Source organism: Hermetia illucens, chromosome 1, assembly GCF_905115235.1.
Source record: "Hermetia illucens chromosome 1, iHerIll2.2.curated.20191125, whole genome shotgun sequence".
NCBI classification, from domain to species: domain Eukaryota; kingdom Metazoa; phylum Arthropoda; class Insecta; order Diptera; family Stratiomyidae; genus Hermetia; species Hermetia illucens.
The window spans coordinates 69,037,022-69,059,861 of record NC_051849.1 but is presented as its reverse complement, the minus strand read 5'-3'; the positions used below and the strand labels follow the sequence as shown (position 1 = coordinate 69,059,861).

Below are 22,840 nucleotides of genomic sequence, written 5' to 3'. Positions count from 1 at the left end.
ATCAAACTTTTTAATGGATTTCCATTTAAATGCAAACATTCCTGTTATCAAAATATTCGATTTAAATTCCAAACTTTTTTCCGTATCAAAAGAACCGTATTATAATTACCTTAATGGAAATTAGGCCACAAAATTTATTGATAAATTTCCAATTTTCCTGAAATATTGATGGAAGACCCAAATTATAACGACCATCAATACATTTAGGCCAGTAACATGCAAGTTGCCCTAAAGCTCATATTCCCTCACTTTGAGAAATGGTTATGCTCATTATATATTCTATGGATTTTGAGTGACCCCATTACCTCCGCTGAACTTCCCGGCTAGATTTCAGAGAATCCTATAAATAGATAAATGCATCTGGCGACGGTGCTGGCAGTTTTAAAACATGGGACAGTTTGAAATATTATTTATAGGATATACAAAGGATAAACCTTTGAAATCAATTTGCATTCAGAATTCATGTGGAACCCAGTTTATGTCTGTACCATGGATTTGCTATATTTTGTCCTCTCAGATATGAATAAAATATACACTTTTCCCATTATTGATAGGAAATGGGTAAGGTAATTCAGGCTGATAGTTCCAGAGAAATTATCCCTGTGGTAATCGGAAGGTATCTTGGCTGGTGGATGAAAAAATGATAAAAAAGCACTTTTGGTAATCCCAAGGACTAATGTTCACACGCAATCAGTAATTAAAGATGATACCAAGAATATAGGGAACAATACAAAATTTGATTCAAACCCTAACTACATCTGAATGACTGTAACTCCTCTGGCCAAGCAAATGATTTTATATAATAAAGATACGTAGTATGCAATTCCGTATTCGGCCCAACGGTTACTTGGTGCCATTATTGAGACATGTTATATAGTATTGGAAACTCCAGTATTAGCTATCTTTAAAGTTTGTTTATTATTATGATGATGATGGAATCCAACCTGGGGCAAATGATAAATGATGATAAATGGTGGATAAATGGTGAGGTCTTGTAGCATTGATATTTCCTCCTTGTAACTAATAGCATTGGCAAACTCCTTTGAGTATTGTAGTTTTGAGTTAGTGCGCCATCATTTGCGGTTGTTGTCCATGAGGGCCCACTCTCACCAGGTCTTCCCGAAGTGTAAATACTCTTCGTCAACTGTCCTGCGCTTTGTAATTCTAGTACGATTCACTTGTGAGTTTCGTTATTATCGACACATTTGACACCCTAAAACCTAGGCGGAAACAAATTTGAGAGACTAATGTCATCTTCTCCTTGTTCAATCTATGTCCCGTGCAAAAGCGAGTTGGTTCAACTTCGATCGGTTGCAGCATTTTATTCGGCCATAGGCGTGATCTAGATGAAGTCTAGAGGCTCTCAAATCATCATCAAGCATATCATAGATTTTGTCTTTCAGACCAACTTTTGCAAATGAGTTATCGTCAGCGCGAATTCACCTCAGCTGAGATGCTTTCCTCGCGATTTTGCCACAATCGATGCATCCCAATATCAATTGCGGATGTCCTCATTTCAGATGTGATCATGGCGTATTGTGCCAATGCTTCAACCCAACATTTTTGTCTTCCTTAGCGCGAGGCGTTGTTCATTGTCTTTTATAGTTGGCTGGCACTAAAAATCATAGAGAGCAACAAAGCAGGCGATTTTAATTTTAATTTAAGATATTCGTTAATGCCTCAATTAGAAAGAGCGTCACTTCATTCAAGTTACGCTGATGCGTAAATCAATTTCAGAACACAGTTCACCATTTGTTATCATGATCGCATCCCTTTTTTGTTTCTCGATTCCTATTATTGTAAATTTGACAGAATCGTATCTATGAGAAACTCATGATAGAAGTGTTTCTTTTCATGGAACTTTGTTTGGATAACATCAAAGCCAAGCATTTCGGTGGATGAACCATTTACCTGGCTTGGTTATGTCGAAGTTTGCATACACCGCTTTGTCCATCATACTTTTAGCTTGATTCTACGATTTATCGGCATTTGTATTGGTTGAAAATCACGTAAGAGGCATCATTTCTTCTGTTTTCGTACGTGCGGCCAGTGTATTCCTCTGTTGTCTTATCCATGGTTGATTCGTAAAACAGCAATCAATGGCCGACACTGACGTGGTCTCATTGGGAATGATAGTGGTAGTTTGCAGCTGTCGTGCGGAATTTGGTTGGAATTGTTGTTTTGGTTCAAGGATATTTGGTGGTTTAGGCATCATTCTTTGCAAAGAAATTGTTGAGGTGGTTGAATATAGGCTTGGGTGTTTCTGAACACGCGGAAAATTGTGCCTACTGTGGGAACATAACAACTGGGCAATTTTGATTCGCTGATTCAACCTTGATGGATGTGTGACAATGGTATTTGGTGTGGCGGATGCAAAGACATTTTCTGGTAGTATGTATTCTGTTCCTCAAGATAATAGTTAAGAGCTATTATCAAGCAGATATAAGGAGGATTGTGTGCTTGGTAATAGCTCTTAGCTGAGTGGTTAGAGCACAAGGCGGGTCGCAGTTCAAATCTCACTGGTGGTGCGCCAATTATATTAAATAGCTTGAGCGTTAATCTGACTCCGTTTCATTTCGTTTTTGAGTTGAGTTTTTAGTGTTTGTGTCAGAAGGCATCTTTCTCGGTATTGGGTCGCCCTGTCTATCGATGAAGAAATGAATCGTGCCATCAATTAAGATAATAGTGAGCTTCATTAGCCGGTTATTAAATCGCTCGAAGTTTCTAATGGCTCAGCGGAAATCCTCAGAGGTGGCGATGCTAACATCATATTGAGTGCATGGGCTACCAAAATTAAAAAGTTTCTAACTATTTTTTACCACTTCCGCGTCGTATATCGCAACTTTTGTCACGCAGCATATCAATGCGCCTTCTCTGAAGAACGCTTATGAGTTGTTCCGTGTTTCTAGGGGGCAGCAATATTTAGGGTGCAGACACGAATTTGGTTGGTTCAAACTAATTTATTTTGGCATAGTGGAGAAACACCAACTATATTATTTAAATATCTCTTTTTCCGATCCCGGCATTTTACACTTTTTTTTTGTTGGAAAATCTTGCCATGTGGAAATTTTTAAAATTCTGTAAAATTATTAAGTAAGTGCTGACAATATACACAAGCTCTTAAAGGTCATGCAGGTTGCTCCACTGGGACACGAACCATATTTAACCTAATTCATCCAATGCTGCCAGGAAGCCTGATTTCAAAAAGTCAACAGTTTTGTAAAGAGATTCATAGATCTTTGTTTGAAGAATTTCCTTTTATGGAATGGTCAAGGGGGTTTAAATGTCGTTAATAAGAAGTCATTCTTTTTTTATCCAAAAATCGGATAAATTGATTTTGCAGCACATATGGGTAATATTTGAACGATGAGATGACGTTGAGACTTGCGCAAAGGGTGGTAGCATAGACTTCAAAATGTCACTGATGTAATGATTTACATTTAAAGTGACACTCTTTTCTACGAATACCAAAGGTGTTTTTTCATGTTGCGGCTACCGAGCGATTCGAGCGAGTATTCCGTAATGTTGAACATTTTGACTTCTTTCGGTAGTGGAAAATGATTCAACGTACACTCCTCCCACTGGTTTCAGCTCTCGAGCCATTTTTCTGCCTATCGATTATTTTGGGCCTATTTTTTCTTAACGTCATTACGGTTTTTTTGTATAGCTCTATCTTTTGTAATGAACTAAAGGGATTAAGATGATCAAACGACTATCCTAAATGGTCGTAGAAGAGCTATCGCAAAAACCTAAAAAGTTGGCGAAATTTACCGCGAAGGGCCGCTAGCAAAATACTGAAGCTCCATCCAAGCGCTCTGTTGACACGTACGAAGGCGGTCCTTGGTCCTTTAAGAGGAGGGGTCCTTGATTCAGGCCTAGCATCTTATAAGTTTCAAGTTCCTTGTATCCGTGGAAGATAGCCTCTTTCGGCACACAACTTCGTTTTGTTGTGTCGGATAGAAAATCAAAAGAGTCTCAACATTAATCCCTTCACCCTTCTAGTTTTAGGCTTCACGCCTTTTCTCCCCTTTCCCATCTTGTAGAGTATAGTTTGCTACCCTTCGTAGAATACCACCAGAGCTAATAGTTTGTTGTGTTTGTCTTTGAGACTTACGCACAATGCTTAGTGCGCAGCAGTTATCCTGCACCGATGTGCCACACAAATTTTTGAGGTTGGGATTGTATTTTGGCCACCCAAAAGTTTTGCGGGAAGTTATACAAGGAGTTGAACATTAAGGAATAGAGGGGTCGTCAAGATTCATTTTGAGTTGAATGATTATGGTTTCGATATTTTATTACTTAAATTAATTGACTGTTTGGCTTATTGATATCAATTTTGTCTTATTGTTATTAATTTTTTTGTTTTGATTTTTCAACTATCGTTCGGAAAATTTTGGTTTTACTCGAATATACAAATCGTTCATCCTTTCTTTCTGGTTAGTTTTGGTTCCAGACCATGTGACCAGACCCTCGACGTCGCCGCAAGGCCAATGAAGCTCTGCTGAGGTTGACTTCTCAGCGCTTGGATGGAGCTTCACTATTTACGGGTGGACCTTCATGGTCAATTTTGTCATCTTTTTAGGTTTTTCGGATAGCTCTTCCCTCTAGGTCATCCTCGACCATACAGGATGATCATTTGATCATCGCAATTCTCCCATTTCACTATACTTTGCCTACTCATAGTCACACTCAATCTTACTAACCTTATGACCACTTCTGCGCTTGAACAATGCGCTACCAATGACGAAGCAGATAATAACTGTACCCCTGCAAAATGGACAGGGCGGGCTGAAAACTTCGTGAGCTAACGCGCAGATGCCGGTACTAGCATTAAATTCATAAGATTTTTAGTTAACTCTGAAATTCAAAAAATACGTGTACACATTTGACAGCTTTCAGAGTTTTAGTTTGTAGAAAAGATCATTTTCAGTGAAGCAACTTTTGTAAGTTGGAAGAAAATGGATAAAAGGGAATCTCATGTGTAAATAAAGCATTGCTCTTTGGTGAAACAAAATACTGTTGATTCCAAGGCATGATAAACATTATTCTGACTTTGCACCTGGAATATCAACCGTTGAGAAGTGGTTTGCTAAGTTTAAACGAGGTTGTTACCGACGAAAACATAAAAAAAAGTCCACGAAATAATTTTGGATGATCGTAAAGTGGAGTTGACCGAGATAGATGAAGCTCTGAAGGTATCAACGGATACGTGAAAGCTTGCAAAATTGGGTGCCAAGCGAGCTCACAATGGACCAAAAGCAACAACTAGTTGACCATTCTGAGCAGTGTTTGAATCTCTTCCTCCTCCCCAAATTTATGCATCGACAATGGAAAATGGATGAAACATGGCCCAATTATTTCACCCTAGAATCAAAACGATCGTTATACGAATGGACTGCACGTGCTGAATCAACTCCAAAGCGCGTAAGACGCAACAAGCAGCTAACTATTTTGCATGCGCATTGTGTAATATTCATTGACTATCTTGACAAGGGAGAAACCATCAACAGTGACTATTATATAGCTTCATCGGGGCGTTTGAAGGATGAAATAGGCCCCATCGAAGAAAAAGAAAGTGCTGTTTCATCAAGACAATGCATTCTTTCAAGAAAATTTCTTTTTTCCCAACTTTTCGAATGAGTAGTATACCTAAAAGTAAAATTTGAATGTGAACCTATATTAAACCCACTCAATGTCTTTGCTGGTGTTTATTAAGGAAACGCCATTCTGCCACTCATCTCTGTTCTTGTTATGATCGGTGTCGTACATACGGATCTATGCAGATGATGTTTTCTTAACGTCTCATAACAAAACCGACTTTGAGCAAATTGTGTTGTTTAAGTATTTTGGTCAACGCTTTCTGTCAATGGTGAAGTACGCTATAAAATTGTTTCTCGCATCAGCATAACTTGGATGATGTAGGGTTTTCTTGTGACCGACACATTGCCGAACATCTAATATACAGAACTTACATCGGTGTCGTTCGTTCTGTTAGGGTTTGAGCGCTGGCTGACTATCAAAGATAATGAACGCCGTCTCGCGGAAATGAAGACGAATGTATTGCATTAGGTCAGTGGAATAAGATGCTATAATCACGTCGGTAATGAGCACATTCGCGAAGGATATGGCGTTGCAACGATGGGGGAAATATTGCCAGGAAAGTGTCTTCGATAGCATGAAGATGCAACCAGCATGTAGAAAACTTCATGGCTGAGAAAGGCCTGAACATCAAAGTAGATAGGAAACGGCCGAAATCGGAAAAACAAAACAATATACTATACTCCACTCAATTCCAGTCTATGAACGAAAAAAGTAGTGAATTCCATCCGAACAATTTGCCAGTTGTACCATTTGGCTTACGGTGACTTCATTCTATTTACAATAATGATAAGTCATCCTTTTCAGCCTCTCATTGAAAAATTTAAATAGACGAATGCCCAATCTACTACCACATTCAGTGCCAAATGCATTCCCATTCAATGGATACTAGAGCAGAGTGAGCAAAAGATTGCACTGTACAGGATATTCATCATTAAAGAAAATATTCTTGCAATAGAGAAATTTACTGACAATGGAGATTTCTTTTTAACCATATTTCAGTAGCACAATCGATAATCAATGAGGAGCTTAGTTTCTCGAAGATCTCGGTGCGATAAAACATAAAGCTGCAACAGCCCAAGATCCGAATGTGTACTGTCCTTGGGGCTGAATTTTGAAAAATTTAAGTTTTTTTGGTTAACTTACACCACAATAGTTGAACAGTGGCTTCCGATTATTGCCGCCAATTACTAGACGACACTCAAACTTGATTTCCAAATAAAAGAAAACGTTCCCAACCAGGGATATGATCCGCTTTCATGATAGCTGCAAACGGTGGGCCTAACTCAAATTAAACTGGGGGAAATTTATTGGTTTAGGCTTATCACTTTATCGATATCATCTGTTTGGATTCGATGGAACGGTTAAATTTGTTGTGAAAAACTGCCTATAAGGTCAACTTTTAACTGTTTATAATGACGAAATCCCGAAATTTTTAACACACCAGAAAAAGCATATTTCAGTAGAAAGAAATCAGTTTGTGATCATGTCGTCCTCTAAAACATTGTTAAAGATAAAAGTCCTATTCTAAGTTGATCAACCCCAGTATCTTCCTTCAATGTCAAATGATAGTATTATTTGAATACTGGTTTATGAAAGCTTGGTTCAGTAATATTGTGGGCTAGATGGTTTACATTTAGTACATGTTTGTTTGAATATGTTTGTTTGTACATATATTAGGATCTCCGCGCAAACCATTCCTTTTATTGGGTTCAGAATATCCGTCTATGGTTGACTTTTCTGTCTCTTTTTAAGGTTTTGTGTAAACACAAAACCTTATTAAAATCGGTTTACTGTCTGTCTGTCTGTCTGCCCGTCACACGCATTTTTCTCGGAGACGGTTATAGCGATTGAGAAAGGTGGGAAATGTGAACGCTCACGAATACAGTGAATTACATCCTTTTACGTTGAATTTAAGGGGGGTCCCCATACATGCAAAAGGGGGGTGTAAAATTTTTTTTCATCAAATATAGTCATGTGGGGTATCAAATTAAAGGTCTCGATTAGTATTTTTCAAAGCCGATTTTAGTTTTGACATTCGTTGGAAGGGTGGGGAGCGCGGGGGGTTGAAAGTGATCACTTCTTTAAGGGGGCCATTCTCAGAAAATACCAAACCGAAAAATCTGAAAAAAATCAGGAGGCGCCCACTATATGGTGCCTGGGCTCCGAAATACCTTCCATGCCGATATCTGTTTGCAGTGATATAGGCTATAATATAGAGCATGATCTTACCAAGTTTGGTGGAAATGACACTATTACTAACAAAGTTATAATACCTCAAATTTTTTGCTTCTTTGAAAATTGAAGACTATGAATGTCAATATCACCCGAAAGTGGATACTCTCACATAATATATGGATATATTACGTGCTACGTACTAAGAAATACACAAAACCTTTCGTACCTGAAGCGTCCAGCTTCCGGTTTCCCGACTTGTTTTCTATTCATTTTATGCAATTATTTTGTGGTGGAAGTCGTAGTTCGGCATTTATGAGATGGTCTATTTTATACTAGTTCGTTTCCTATAGACGTCACATTCAGATATTCCATATCCTGATTTTAATTTGGTAGTTCGTAGCCTGTTAAGTTTACCTAATTTCTTTTCTATTGGCAATGCCTAAAATGTAGCTGACGTATTTTATCAGAAAGCTTCGTTAGAACGTCTTCTTACCTTCCAAACAATTTCTCCAACTCGTCCTTGTTTAGTGTGGGAATTGAGCATTGGTTGCATTGCCCCACCAGTTGCATTCTGGACTCCTCAAGGGAGAAAGTTTTCTTCAGAAACTACAGACATTCTACCTATAATGATATTCTGGCTTTCTATTTTTACAATACTACTCTGTAAGTCATATCTCAGAGAATTTATCCTCAAAAAACTGCTAAAGCTAATTTCTCGTCGCTTCGCAACCCCTTATATACGTCTTTCCGCTCGATTGATTGATAAACGTACCTTTTGGAGAACATTTCCTCATTCCTACTAGGACACGCTGCTGTATTTGAACTACTTTTTCCATGTCATTCAAATCTTACAATTGTAATCAAGGATTGACTTGAAAACCCAAAATGATGCCGTGTTCTACAATACAGGTAATTCGGGTACCGATTGATACTGATTAGGCTCGCATATAGATAGGGAACCAGCATAAATGCTTGTTTCTGTGCTTTAAAGCCGGTGGAGTCGGCTTTTTGTTTCTTGCTGGCTGTTTACATTCTTTAGCACATGGAGCTTGATATCATTTTAGATTGTATTGCTCATAATTGACTGATTTTCTTTATCTGCAGTTGTATTGTTTCTTTACGCAAGAATACGTAAGCTTAATTACCTGGGAATCATTAGATTATATGTTTGTATCAGTAGGAGAATGCGGACATACCCAACAGAATCCCTAGAGGTCGTTCTGGGATTGGCTTCAGATATCATAGAGTACCAATGAGGCTGAGAGCTATCTAAATTGAAGGAAGATTGATATTCTTTCTAGACGGTATCCAAAATAACTGAAAACATGACAATGAGGATTCACTTCGATAAGAAGTTTTAAACATGTTGGAGTAGCAGTGCAAACTGGGAGAGCGTGCAATTGATGCACGGTCTAAACTAATAACTGATTACCTGGCGTGCTGGTGAATCCCTACTGCAGAAGGAACACGTGCTGCGGTCATTGGCGTAATGAAAATGTATTTTAAACCAAGCGCTAAGCATACCAGCATATTCCACATTTCATTATAGGGCAATGGAGGCAGCGGATTAGCTGGCTAGGAAGAGAGAAACGACGTCGTTATATGAACCAAGGTCATTCTATGGAGCCAGAAATGGGTTCAAAGCTGCTCCGCTAAAAAACGAAGAAGAATGGCTGACGGAACTTTACAGGGACAACTCACCAGGGACGGAACAGCCTAATGTACTCATGGGATCATACTATCCTAAGCGCTCGAAAGATTGTTTCAACCACAGCAGGAAGAGCCTTCAGATTATAATATGGATATGCTAAACAATCACCTGAGGAAGCTAGAAAGGACATTGTCTTTAGATTCTGTGAGGAGAGTGATGAATTCTCTACACATGTTCTGAGACAATGTTCGACACTTGTGCAATGTAGGTTAGGGCTGCTGATAGAATGAATTTCTCATATCAGATGGTAGGCAACTTAATAAAGTTCTTGACACACTATAATACCAGTAAAGGGGTACATAGTTCTTTTAGGACGCAGTCTCACGTCCCTTGACAATATTCTTATCGCATCTCTTTCTCTGATGTCTTAGTGGATTGTACTTCAGCTTCCTTCGACCTTGTGAAAATATCGTTCAGAATAGTAAGGATCGGTGAGGTTTTGGCTGTAAATGTCAAGGTTTTGATTATCTGTGAGTTGGCATGGCCTTCTACGGGTCTATGAAAGAGGACCCGTAAACTTGGTTTTAATTATCAACGCAACCTCTATATAACTAACCTGATTATATAATTTTATAGTGTTTATAGCCAAAATTAATTAACTAGCCTGTATGCATAGACCGTCGCAATGTCCAACATCTCGCATTTATAGCGATATCTAGATGGTGTTTTTCTCTTGTATGTGCATGAATAATGAGCCGCGTCCTAAGAAACATTTTCAGTGACATTACTAACAGGCCGGAATTGAAGTAGCATCTGATGTGTTGTCTCTAGCTTGAACTAAATGAACTTTCCTTCATTTTAGAAGAAAATGAAAGCTTTGCCCAAAAAGGAGAGGTCCGTAGAATTGACACACTAATTTACCCGGTCCGTCATCAAGTGGATGTGGACTCATGATTCCTTTTATCCTAAAACGAAATGACTTTTCCTTCTACTGGCTTAGCCTTGAACTAGATGGCCCTCGTTTTGAGAATAGTGCGCACCCATATCGTGCATGTAGATGTCTACAAATCCTCGAACCTATTTTCGATAATTCTGCTTAGAACAAAAAGGTAAGGCACCATCTGATGAGCTGCTTTTCCAATCAACGTAACTGGGGGTCTTTGTATCATTATTAAAATCGGTTTACTGTTTGTTTGCCTGTATCTGTCACACATTTCCTCGGAAATGGTTGTACCGATTAACATCGAATTCGATGGGAAAGCGGGAACTGTGAACGCCCACGCATACAATGAGTAACATCATTCTACGAAGAATTTAAAGGGAGGGCCTCCATACATGCAAAAGGCGGGTGTACACTTTTTTATGTAAAATACTAAATCCCAAGTCTTGATTGGTACTTTTCAAAGCTGGTCTCAGTCTGGTCAATTGGTGAACAATGGAAAAGTGCGGCGCTGGAAAATGGGCACTTCTTTCGCAAATCCATTTACGAATCTACCCAGCTGAAAAATCTGAAAAGATTCACAAAACTGTCACTATACGGTGCCTAAGCTCTGAAATATCCTCCATATCTGTTCAAATAAAGTTAATGATAATTATATATGATATATTTTTTACCAATTGACTGCAAAACTCCCCTTAAGTTGATTCTAGAATCATGAAATTCCACAGTAATATAGGCCCTAATATAAAGCATGATCCTACCAAGTGTAATATGTAGGCAAAAGTTAAGGGCGAATGGAATAATCTGTGCAAATTCCAAGACTTTAAGTGTCTGGCTCACGTGGAAAGGGAGATTCTGATATATGCGTATACATTATTTGTTAGGTACTATTGGGATAAATGTTCACCCAAGTGGTTTTCTATAACAGAAAGCACAAAACCTTTCATAACTCAAGGATTCTTCTGGTTTCTCAACTTTTAACTCTTTTTCACGTCCTATGGCAAATTTACAGTTAATTAATGTATTGGTAGTGCATACCTTATTTGCACTCCTAGCAAACACTCCCAAAAGGTGTTTATTCAATTTCTTATGTTCCATAATTTTTCAAATAATTAGTTTCACACTGAACTTTCTTGTTTTTGAACTCCTAAATTATTTAGAAAATTTCTTGCGTCTACTTAATGTGGATAAAACATGCTACAACCGGTCAACAGCCAATAATGTGGCTGCAGTGACGCAACTGCACATGTATCCAGTTAACCCAATGCTGGCAATGGCACAGCAGCAATGTCAACAAATAAATAATGTTATTAGATATTCTAGTTAATTGGAGGAGAAGGGAATACATATCCTGATCAGAGGAACGCGTTTCTAAATATTCAACATAAAAATTTGATCAAAGAAGGGGGATGGGACCGAGATAACAAAAAGAATGTCTTAAATAACGATGGAGCAGGCCAAATGTGTGTAGCCTTTTAGTCTGTGGAAGAAGTAAACGCTACAAATTCTCTTTTATGCGGAAGTCAAATTTTGTTCTACTAACATATCAACCGTTGCACTGAGCTTAGAACATCTACCACGAATACTCTTGAAAAAGTTTCCTATAATCGCTTGTTGTCAAAGTACAATGAAGTTTTCTCTTAGTTATTTTCCACCTAGTATCAAGTATATTTACCTTGACGAGGACGATAAAATAACTTTGCTGTTGTTAATTACAACCTCAATTGGACATGTCTATTTTTACACTCCTTCAGGAATCAAAAACATTTTTAAAGTGTTAAAATTTCCACAAATAGCATTCTAATACGATGTAAAAGCTCCAAGGAACTGGAATTCCGTTTCGAATCAAAGAGAGTCTACCTATCCCATGAGTATCTTTTGTTCACTGCTATCTGAAAATCAAATTCATTGTTGTGTTATTTATAAATCCAACGAGAGTATTTTCTTTAGAATTCCATGAGAAAATCTTTTGAGATAACAATATATAGAAATATATGGTTGGATTAAAAATTATAGACATTGTCAATAAGAAAAAATCATGTTGGTGGGGAAATGTAATAAAAAAGTAAAGGTCTCCTCCGCAGTATTCCATTGTTGGGAATCCGATTGATCTCAGGAGCATTAGAAATTCGTCGGAATATTCCAAGATGTGGGAAGCAATGCAATTTATCAAACGCCAGGAAGAAAATCACATTTCTTGATTGAATTGAAATTTGGACTTGAATGACTAGAATGCTTTCATTCAATTATCGGTGAATTTTGTGCCTCAAAGATCATTGCATGCAGATAAAACTTAGGTCGCAGTATGTAGGGAGTTTGGATATTATCTAATGAATGAAATCTAATTTATTGGAGTTCAAAACTGACTGTCCAGTATATTATAGCTAGCAGGAATACTAATAAAACGTAATACTGACATTTCAGAATTTTTTAATTATACATATAGTTTCAAGGAAGAAACCATGTTACGCTTTACTTACTTACTTCAATCTGATGTTGAATATTATATTGATTGTGAAAAATACTAATTGGATCTTTTTATTTGGGGACACAGAGCAAATAACATCCCACCTTTTCACATTTGTCGCCCTCCTTCCTCAACCACATTCACGATGCAAAATCTATTCATTGCATGCAAAAGGTTCCACAGACTTACATATTCCGATCGATATCGTCAAAATAGGTAAGGAGGATCAAATTTGTATTCATGCAACTTATGGTTGTGCCGGAACTATGGCCGCGAACTGCTCCGAAAACCCGAAGGACTTTCCTTTGAATGCAAATTTTCGGTGGTTTGGGTTAAGGTCCAGGTTTCGCACTCATAGCATATCACTGGTCGTATGATGGTTTTGTATACGCGGAGCTTCGTGTTTCTGTGCACATGCCTCGGTTTCATTATGGGAAGGACCGAGAAGAAATTTTGATTCGCTGTCTTCGTCGCTTAACCTTGTAGTTTCATTGGCATCCTTTGACAAGCTGCTACCCAGATATATAAAGCTGCTTATGAATTCGACGTTCAGGTCCCCTACGTTGATGCTCGAATGAGCTGGTGCACTACTTCCTGATTGCATCATTATTTTCGTTTTGCCTTCATTGACGTGTAGTGCGTAGTTCCAAGAGAATGCAGAAGTTCCTCTGCGTCGGTTAATTTTCGACAATATGTTGATGTCATCTGCATACGCTAACCATTGTATCGACTTAATCAGTGGCGTTCTGGTACTCCGGTCCGTCGCCCTGCGTTAAACCAGCACATGTTTCAAAAGGATCAGTCAACATGTTCTGGATCCTGAGCTGTAAGATTGAGTTGTCATCAAAGTCATAGTCATCTTCGTTATTCGTACTAGTTTCACTGGTATACCAAATTGCAGCATTATGTTGTGCAGTACTCCATGATCTGTACATCGTATGACCGCTTGAAGTCAGCGACGATTTGCTACACGCCAAGGTTATATTCCCAGCACTTTTGCAGGATTAGTTTAACAGGTAAGGAGCGACCCAACCTCAAGCCGCCATGGTTCCCGCTAATGATACGTTCGGTATGGTCTTATTCTATTCTCCAGAATTTTTGTCAATATTTTATCGGACGAACAGGCTAGTGAAATGCCACTGATAGTTTTTACAACTGATGCAATTCGCCAGTTGTTTGGGGTTCCGCTCGTCCTCCCAGATTCGCAGCAGTAGATGGTATATCGCATTTCGTAGACACGTTCTCGTACGCGCCTGAGGCTTTATTTGATTTCAGTGACCGCACGGCGAAAACAACTTCTTCTGCTGTCGGAAGATGTATAGTGAAGCCAGGATCACCAATATGGCCATCGATTTGGTCTACTTGTGTGGGGTGGATTCAAAATAGGACGCCTAGCATTTGTTGATGCTGTCGGCATCGCTGGTGGCGTTTCCATCTTTATCCTTGCAGAGGCTAGTCCTTGGTGGATAATTGTATTCATTAGTCTATATGCTTGTCTGGTGTTTCTATTAGCTAAGTTTTCATTAATGTTTAGCAACTGCTCATCAAAATATTCCCGTTTCTTCCGTCTAATTCTATTCGAAATTTGCCGTAGCTTGTTATACTTTTCTTTTTTGGCTCTGGTTGCCCGTTGGATATATTGTCTGTAAGCCTCGTTCTTTGCATCGAGTGATATTCTGCATTCGATATCAAATCTGTTAACTCGAGTTCGCTGGGACTTGGACTGAATTTGCAGTTTGCTCCTCAATAGGATCGTACATCCAATACACTGGATGCACATCTTTTACCAATCAGGACGTGGTCAATTTGGTTTACGGTATATATGTCTGGTGATTTCCAGGTCTGTTTATGAATGCGCTAGTGCGGGAAGCATGTGGAGATTACGACACGACTTCTACTGTTGACGAAGTCATTAATCGTTAACAGTTATAATTGCATTCCTCATGGAGGCTGTATCCTCCAGTGCTCCCCCGATCCAAAATTAAGTTTACTTTTGACATCTTTTGTTGGGAGTGAATCAAACAGTGCCACCAGGCGCGCACGTTGATGAGCCAGAAGTTTAAAAAGCGAGTCCTGATGAAACTCCTTGTGAGCCGATAGTTTGGCACTTTTGAAAATTGTGTGTGAAGTCATATCGCTTATTCCGTTACCAATTCAATTTGTTTCTTGAACTGTAATCATACTTAATTTCTAAATTTCGAGCTGTTAAAGGAGCCTATCGCAAAACTCTATCCAAGGGTTATGTTGCAAGTCTCGTTACGTGGGTCGTAACACCACTCACCTGAGACGCTTAGGTGTAATTCAGGCTACAGCTATCCTTCCCTCCTCCTTTCTCTACCAAGGCTTAGGACAGGCTATGATGAAGTTGTTCAGATATGTACTTTAATTTTAGAAAATAATGCCCATTCTACTAATTATCCGATATGTACCCTGATACCTAGACGCGTGCAAATGCACATAAGATTACTACGGTCTGCACGGGGCACTGGCCTATCGTGAGTCCTCAGCATTCCCCACATTTCGCATTACTGAGGCTGCGGAGAAGAGAGAGAAACCCTCAGGCACTTCCTTTGGAACTGCCCAGCCCTAGTTAGAGCCAGGTCAGCGACAGTAGGCAAAACATTCTTTGAGGACCTCATAGAGATCTCTAGCTGCACGGTGGAAGAGCAGTTCTTTTTCGTGAATGTTTCGGGCTGGCCCTGAAGATATAAGCCGGCTGGACTCTGCACACTTGCCCTTACCACTTCAGTTACTTATGGCATCAAAACGACCCACCATACACCAAATTTCGAAATGCTTTCTTCAATATACAATATATGTGCTATCATGTCGACTTTCATTATTCTCCATGCACGTATGATTCGGAAACGCCACCTTTACTGATTAATTAAATTAGTCGTACACTTCCGGGTGGTTCAATAGGAAGCCGAATTTCATGTATCGGCGCATACATGTGGTTGTTTCGCTGTAAAAAGGGGTAAATGGTAACCATATCTATATATTTGCTCCTGGATGAGATAAATTGTGTACGCTATTGAATTCTCTCAAGGCCGTGTACAGTTCTACCCTGGCTATGCTATCATAGGCGGCGTCAAATTCGATGGTGCAACTGATGCCCATATTCCAACAGTTTTTCCTTCAATAGCCGCATAAAGAAAATCTGATCTGTTGTTGATTTGCCTGGAGTGAAGCTTCGTTGATATGGACCAATGATGTTCTGGGCGTATGGAGCTATCCGACATAGCAAGATAGCGGAGAATATCTAATAGATGGTACTCAGCAACGTGATACCTCTATAATTGCTCAACTGCCTGATATGTCCTTTTTTATGTATGCAGCAGATAATGCCTCGTTGCCAGTCGTCCGCCATTGATTTGCTGCCCCGCCCCTTTAGCACAAGTTGATGAAGCACTTGGTCTAATTGGTCGCCTGTATATTTAACCAATTCGGCTATAACTCCATGGGCTCCTGGCGAGTTAAGATTTTTAAGCCGATGAATTGCACTGACTGTTTCTTGTATATTTCGTGGTGGCAGTATTCCACCGTCGTCTTCAGTTGGCGGGACCTCCACCTCGCCAATGTTCTGGTTGTTGAGCAGTTCATCAAAGTACTCAACCCATCGCTCCAATATGCCTATTATGTCTGAAGTCAGATGTCCCTCTTTGTCTCGGCAGGATGAGCATCGAGGTTTGTAAGGCTTCATCCTGCTGACGTGTTGGTAAAACCTTCTCGCCTGATGCGGTTGCTTCCTATATTTTTTCAGTTCACAAACCTGTTGGTTCTCCCAGGCCTCCTTTTCCTGTCTGTGAAGTCGCTCCTCCGCTCGCCGGAGTTCGTGATAAGTCTCCGCGAATGCCCGCGTCCTTGGAGAATGGAACATTATTCGGTATGCAGCAGTCTTCCGTTCCATTGCAAGCTTACATTCATCGCCGAATCAGCCGTTCTTACTCTTTTTGCGGTTGAGGCCAACTATGCTTGTGACCTTATTTATAATAAAGTTTTTCAGGTGGTTGTGAAAATCATTTGTTGACGGTTCATCTCCAGGATTTTTGTTAACTGCGGTCATTGCGGCATCCATTTCCCCTTTATTGGTGTTGCGGAGGGCTGAGTTGTGGATGGCTTCAGTGTTAACTCTCACCTGGTTGTCAGAGACGATTCTGGGTGGTGTTGTTGTTCGATCCCGAAGCACCATGCTAACGAGAGGCTGTGCTGGCCCCCTATATATTCTGACATTCATCAAAGGCGAGAGGTGGTGGCGCTCGATCAGCACGTGTTCAATTTGGTTGAAAGTGGTCCTATCTGGAAAGGCTCATGTTTGTTTCCAGACCATTTTCCGCGCAAATCAGATACTTCAAAGAATCATTTCACCTGACACTGCTAGTTGAATTATCCGCAGTCCGTTATTATTCGTATTTTGACGTAAGCTATGGGAGACAATGTATCGTCCGAATGCTGGCTCCGTCTCTATTTGACTGTTATCATCCCGAAGTATGATTTCGATATCATACCTGGGACAGGCTTCGAGCGTTCGTTCTACTGCCTTGTAGAAGCTGTGCAGCTTTTCGCTAAGAAAGGGCTCCCATCGGTCACCATGTGGAGGTTGGGATAGGGTTTGGTAGTAGAGCTGTTTGTGTTGGTTTAGCAGGCGTTTCCCAGGTTTTATGCTCCATCGTGGGTAGCAATAGGTTCGAGAGAAGAATCCTCCGAAGAATTTTTGGCCCCCTACATGAGGATGGATGATTCCGTAGCCTACACAATGACGAAATCTATGAGCGATACCATGACCGTCCGGTTGTGGATAAAATCCGGCTCAATAGGTTACGGTGAGCGGGTCACTTAATCCGTATGGATGAGGATGATCCCACTCGGAAAGTCTATAAGAGCAATATCTTTGGTAGAAAAAGAAGACGAGGCAGACCCTGCCTAAGATGGAGCGATGGCGTAGGTCAGGACGCCAGACAGCTTTTAAGGATATCGAATTGGCGGACCTCGGCGCAAAACCGGGATGTCTGGAGTTTCTTATTAAGGCAGGCCTAGACCGGATACCGGTTATTGCGCCGTTGATGATGATGATGGCGGGTAGCAATCCACGTTTAGCCCTGCGACCTACACTCTATATAGAAGGTTACCAAAAATATTTCATACGAAAATGCTTAGCGCACATAACACCAACTTGAGAAAAATGGACAAGCTGTTGGTGTACATCAAGCAACAGTCATCTATTCGTCAACACCGGTTTTATATGCCAGGTGTGTACTAATTAGTGGCCATTTTTCAGTGATGATTTTCGACGCTAATCTGGGAGAGACGTTAATAAGTAGTAGTAGTATAGTAGTGTTGATGTGGTGCTGAACACCATGTTTAAGGGGATCATCGAGAAACAATTTTTGACAGCGAAAATTGTTTTTCTATGTCAGTTGGAGTTCGAGACGGGCACGAGGAGGAGATCTCCTCACAAATTATTAATTTTAAAACATTTTCACCCCGGGACCCGCATTTACCCCCTACAGTCCTTAACTTGTAACTAGATTTAAATATTGCTCCTGCAATGGGGAAAACTGTGGGAATTGAATGTATTAATTGCCTGTTTTTGAATGTATGTAATAATTTCATGACTACAACTTAAGCCACATCGAAGGATGTATAGTGAGGTACACAACAAAATAGATAAACGGCCACATCGAAGGATGTATAGTGAGGTACACAACAAAATAGATAAACGCACACAATATAAGAGTGGGCTAATTAAACGCCCCTAAAATTTCAAAAACTCCCAATTTGATTCCAAAATAAAACATAACCCAAACAATAGTTGTAAAGTTTTTATAGTAAGAATTACTATACAGTTTGCAATCTGAACAAAAAGCGCACAGAAAAAGGGAGCTTCTTAATCTTAATCTTCTTCTTCTTAATCTCGTATGATAAAAATAATTATGTTCATCTTCATTATTAAAATACACCCTTTTCTAGTCGAAATCTCGAAAGCAAAAATTAGAGAGAGCTAGTTACACAATTACCCAACATGATTGACAGTTTCTCAAAATGAGCTTTGGTTGCTGCTAGGACTCCTCGAGAAACTTATATTTCTCAGTTTCGAGCAACAAAGCCTTTAGTATAAGCAGTAAATATCGCAAATAAAAAAACAATAAAAATCGTTGCGAACATTTCGCTTGAAGTGCTAATCATCATCAATAGCGCAACAACCAGTATCCGCTCTAGGTCTGCCTTAATAAGGAACTCCAGACATCCTGGTTTTGCGCCGAGGCTGACCAATTCGATATCCCTAAAAGCTATCGGGGATCTTGACGTACGCTATCGCTCCATCTGAAGCAGGGTCCTGACCACCACAACCTATTGACCGGGATTTTGTGAACAATCATATCGTTTATCGATTTCTTGGTTATATGAGCTGCGGAATAACCATCTTCTTGCAGGATTCCAAAAATTCTTCGAGCGATTCCTCTTTCAAATGCTGCTAAGGGTTCGTAATTTTTCTTGCGAAGAACCCAAGTGTCCAAGAAATTCACTAGCAAGATCATTGTCTTGTACAAAAAGAGGGTGACCGTATGGTAAGACGTTTCGAGCGAAACAGTTTTTGTAGGTTCTGCTAAGTTTCGAGTCAAAGGCAACATAGATACCTTCTGATTCTTCTGATATGTGTTGGTAAACTCCCGAATGCGTACGAATATATGTAGTGAAAGTGCTGTAGGCGACTAGCATAATTCATCAGGCTGAATATTATTCATATCCAGCGCGTCAACGTAAAGAATGTAATCCACTCTTAGGGCGCTATCTCTCCCGGTCCTGAGAGTAGCATTACTGAGAGTGGCTAATGGTAGTAATCGCTACTTTATATATAAATACATACGACGCAGCGAATCCAAGTGAAACCCGCCTTATGTTCAGACCTAACCCAGGTCAAAATGAGATATTTAGCCCGAAAAAGGGATCACTTGATCGCAAAAGTCGAAGAAAGTTTCTTCTTAATCGGTCGGGTCCATTATCAAAAGGATGATTATGTTCTCAAACAAAAACAAGATAAAGGTATTAGGACAGTCCTACCTCAGTCGAGACCAAGTTTATCTGCTTTACATAGGCTACTATAGGAAAATGATAGCACTATAGAAGGAAACAGTTCTAGTGAAAACGGTTAGTTTAAGGAGCATCAGCTTCTTGAATATTTTTAATTTACTTCTCCCGTATTGACTATTACTTTGATGGCATGTGATTTAATTGTGCTCCCTCAATTTTCCACCGTGAGTGGTGGAAGGTAGAACCAGTTGGGAAAAAAGAAAATCACACAAACTACGCATATTTTCATTTTACACGTCCGTTTTTCACATTTGCTTACCCAAATGATACTTAGTTTATCTCGATGGAAACGAACCGACGCATGCAATCTGCAAAACAAATATTGTCACAATTGCCTTTCTACTTCTGCGAAAACTCTTCAAAATCGAAAAGTTGGAAATGGCATTCAAATTTGCTTAAAAGACAATTCCTTTTCTCAAAAGCATACAACTGAAGACATCCAGTCAAATTGTCACATTGGCTACAAAGTCAATAGGATAAAAGGGAATAAAACAAAAGACATTTACAAATCAAGAACTCTTACCCCGCTTGCTAGCCAGAACCATCTCAACAGCATGAATGACAAAACAAATAAAACCAAAAGTTGCCTTCTAAATTCATTTAAAACGAGAATAAATAACAAAACGAGAAAGTTGTCCTAATAGAGCCAATTCCCGAAAAATTCGCCTCATTACTAGAGAAAGTGGGAAAGCATCTCAACCACAAAGTGTGTGGGATGGAAACACCAAAGTTTATTCCTCAATAAACACAAAGGAAGAAAGAGGGAGTCCCACAAGATTTGTACACTTTGAATAATTTAAAACCCTCCTTTTGTTAATTAGCACACCAATTATAGGCAATTAACTGACCGGGTTTCTTTCGTTAAAAGTTAATGCGATTTACGCCCTGGAAATTAATTTATTGACACTGCATTAATTCCATTCTGTTTTCGTAATTAAATTTAGAAGTCTACTATTTACAACTTCAAGCTATTGTGTTTTTAGTTTAGTATGTTTCTGGAGATAAAATCTTTTAAAATCATAATAAATGATGGGCAGATCTTAAAAATGTTAAAAGTAAGCGCCTATGTGGCTACCATTAATCACAATCTAAGGTATAGCGGGTCAATTGCACCTATGCCCTGTCGATGTCAGTTCTGACAGCCTCGGCTACCCACTAACACTTTCCCCGAAAGCAAATCTTTCTCTACTTTTTAGCGCCATATGTATCTAGATGGCTCTTGACGTCTATCTATCTATCGTCAGCTATCCCGGGATAGTGGATTCAACCGCTTAAATGTGATTCTATCGGAAGGAGAGACGTCGTTGTAAGCTTATCAGCTCCGCTTGTTCGAGGTTATTTTATTACATTCTTGACAAGTTCCGCAGCTAAGATTGAAATATTATATTCGTTTCAAACCGAATAAGAGTTTCATAACGAAGAAATCTCCAACAGTATTCTTTTTTAAGGTTTTGTTTGCAAAGGGGGGTGTAAAATTTTTTTTCACCGAATATAGTCATGTTGGGTATCAAATGAAAGGTATTGATTAGTACTTTTCGAATCCGTTTCGTTTTGAGATTTGTTGGAAAGGTGGGGAGTGGGAGGAGTGGAAAGTGATGATTTCTTTAACGGACCCATTCTCACAAAGTACCCAACCGAAAAATCTGAAAAAAATCATAAAGCTGCCAGGTGTCCACGCCTCAAAATACTCTTCATATCCATATCCATATTTTATCCCAGAGTTATAAAAGTTGGTAGCAGTATAGAATATAATATGAAGCATATTATTATTATTTGATCAAAATGATGCTATTACTAACAAAGTTACAGTAGCTCAAAGTTAACCCTGTAAATTTACTGGAACTAAATATCAATATCACACTAAAGTGAGTAGTCTGACATGCTAAATGCATATACATAACGGGCTACGTACAAATGGGATAGTTCTTCACTCAAATGTACTCACAGAAGGAGCAAACAAAACCTTTCATACCTGAAGCGCCGAGCTTCCGGTTTCCCGACATGTTTTTTTTTCGATTCGGTTTAGTGTTACAGTACTTGACATTTACAAATCAAGTTCGTGCTTCCAATCCAACTGATGGCAGAGGGATTATGACGGATACTATTCAACTCAGCTGCAAATAGGTACCTCTGTCGAACCAGGGAAATAACCACAGACGTGCACAATGCAGACTAAATTACCTCCGAGCGTACTGTTTTGGTTTTGAACGAAATGCCCTAACATGCTTGGAGGCCCATATCCAAACGGGATTGTTGCTCCATTGATTATTATTATTGTTAATGTTTTGCATTGCCTAGCTATATACACATGAGAACGAGGCGTTTAGTCCAATAAATACTTTTAATTCAATTAATAGTTAAGAATTATCGGTGACCATCAACTGACTTTCATTTAAATGAATGGGTTATCATATTACAATGTCTGTCATTTGCTTCATTATCCATAGCTACCAACAAACTTTACTAAAAGCAACATAATGAATAATCTGATAAAATACAGACGGAAACCTAATCAACGAAATCCTTTCCTCCATTCAAGAAGTAGTGAGAACTGATTAAATTTTCCGCCAAACTAATAAAGGATTGCATGCGGTCGAACGTGATTCATTTCCTTGAATCTGACTCTCGAATGTGTAAGTTTCGCTCAAAGTACTCCCGCTGGATATCATCTATTCAGTATTTCTTCTTACTCCGCTGTCAGTTCTACTAGTTCTTATCGTAGCAATTATTGCATGCCAGAGAAAGAAATGGTATTCTAGCAGGGTGATAACTGCAAATGCACACTATGGGAATAAGAGTAATTGTGCTGGTGGGGTTTTCTAGATTTAATTGTGTGAGAATTTTATTGTTCGTTTTATTATCTAGTATTTCAACGCGTGGAAGGGTTTTTTTTCTCAAGATGAAATTATTGCAA

General features: G+C 39.3%; 1 protein-coding gene across 10 annotated transcripts in view; it reads left to right on the top strand.

Annotated features, from left to right (window-relative positions):
* LOC119654275 (potassium channel subfamily T member 2) overlaps positions 1-22,840 on the top strand; it is a 766,604-nt gene that overhangs the window by 315,415 nt on the left and 428,349 nt on the right. The window lies entirely within an intron of this gene.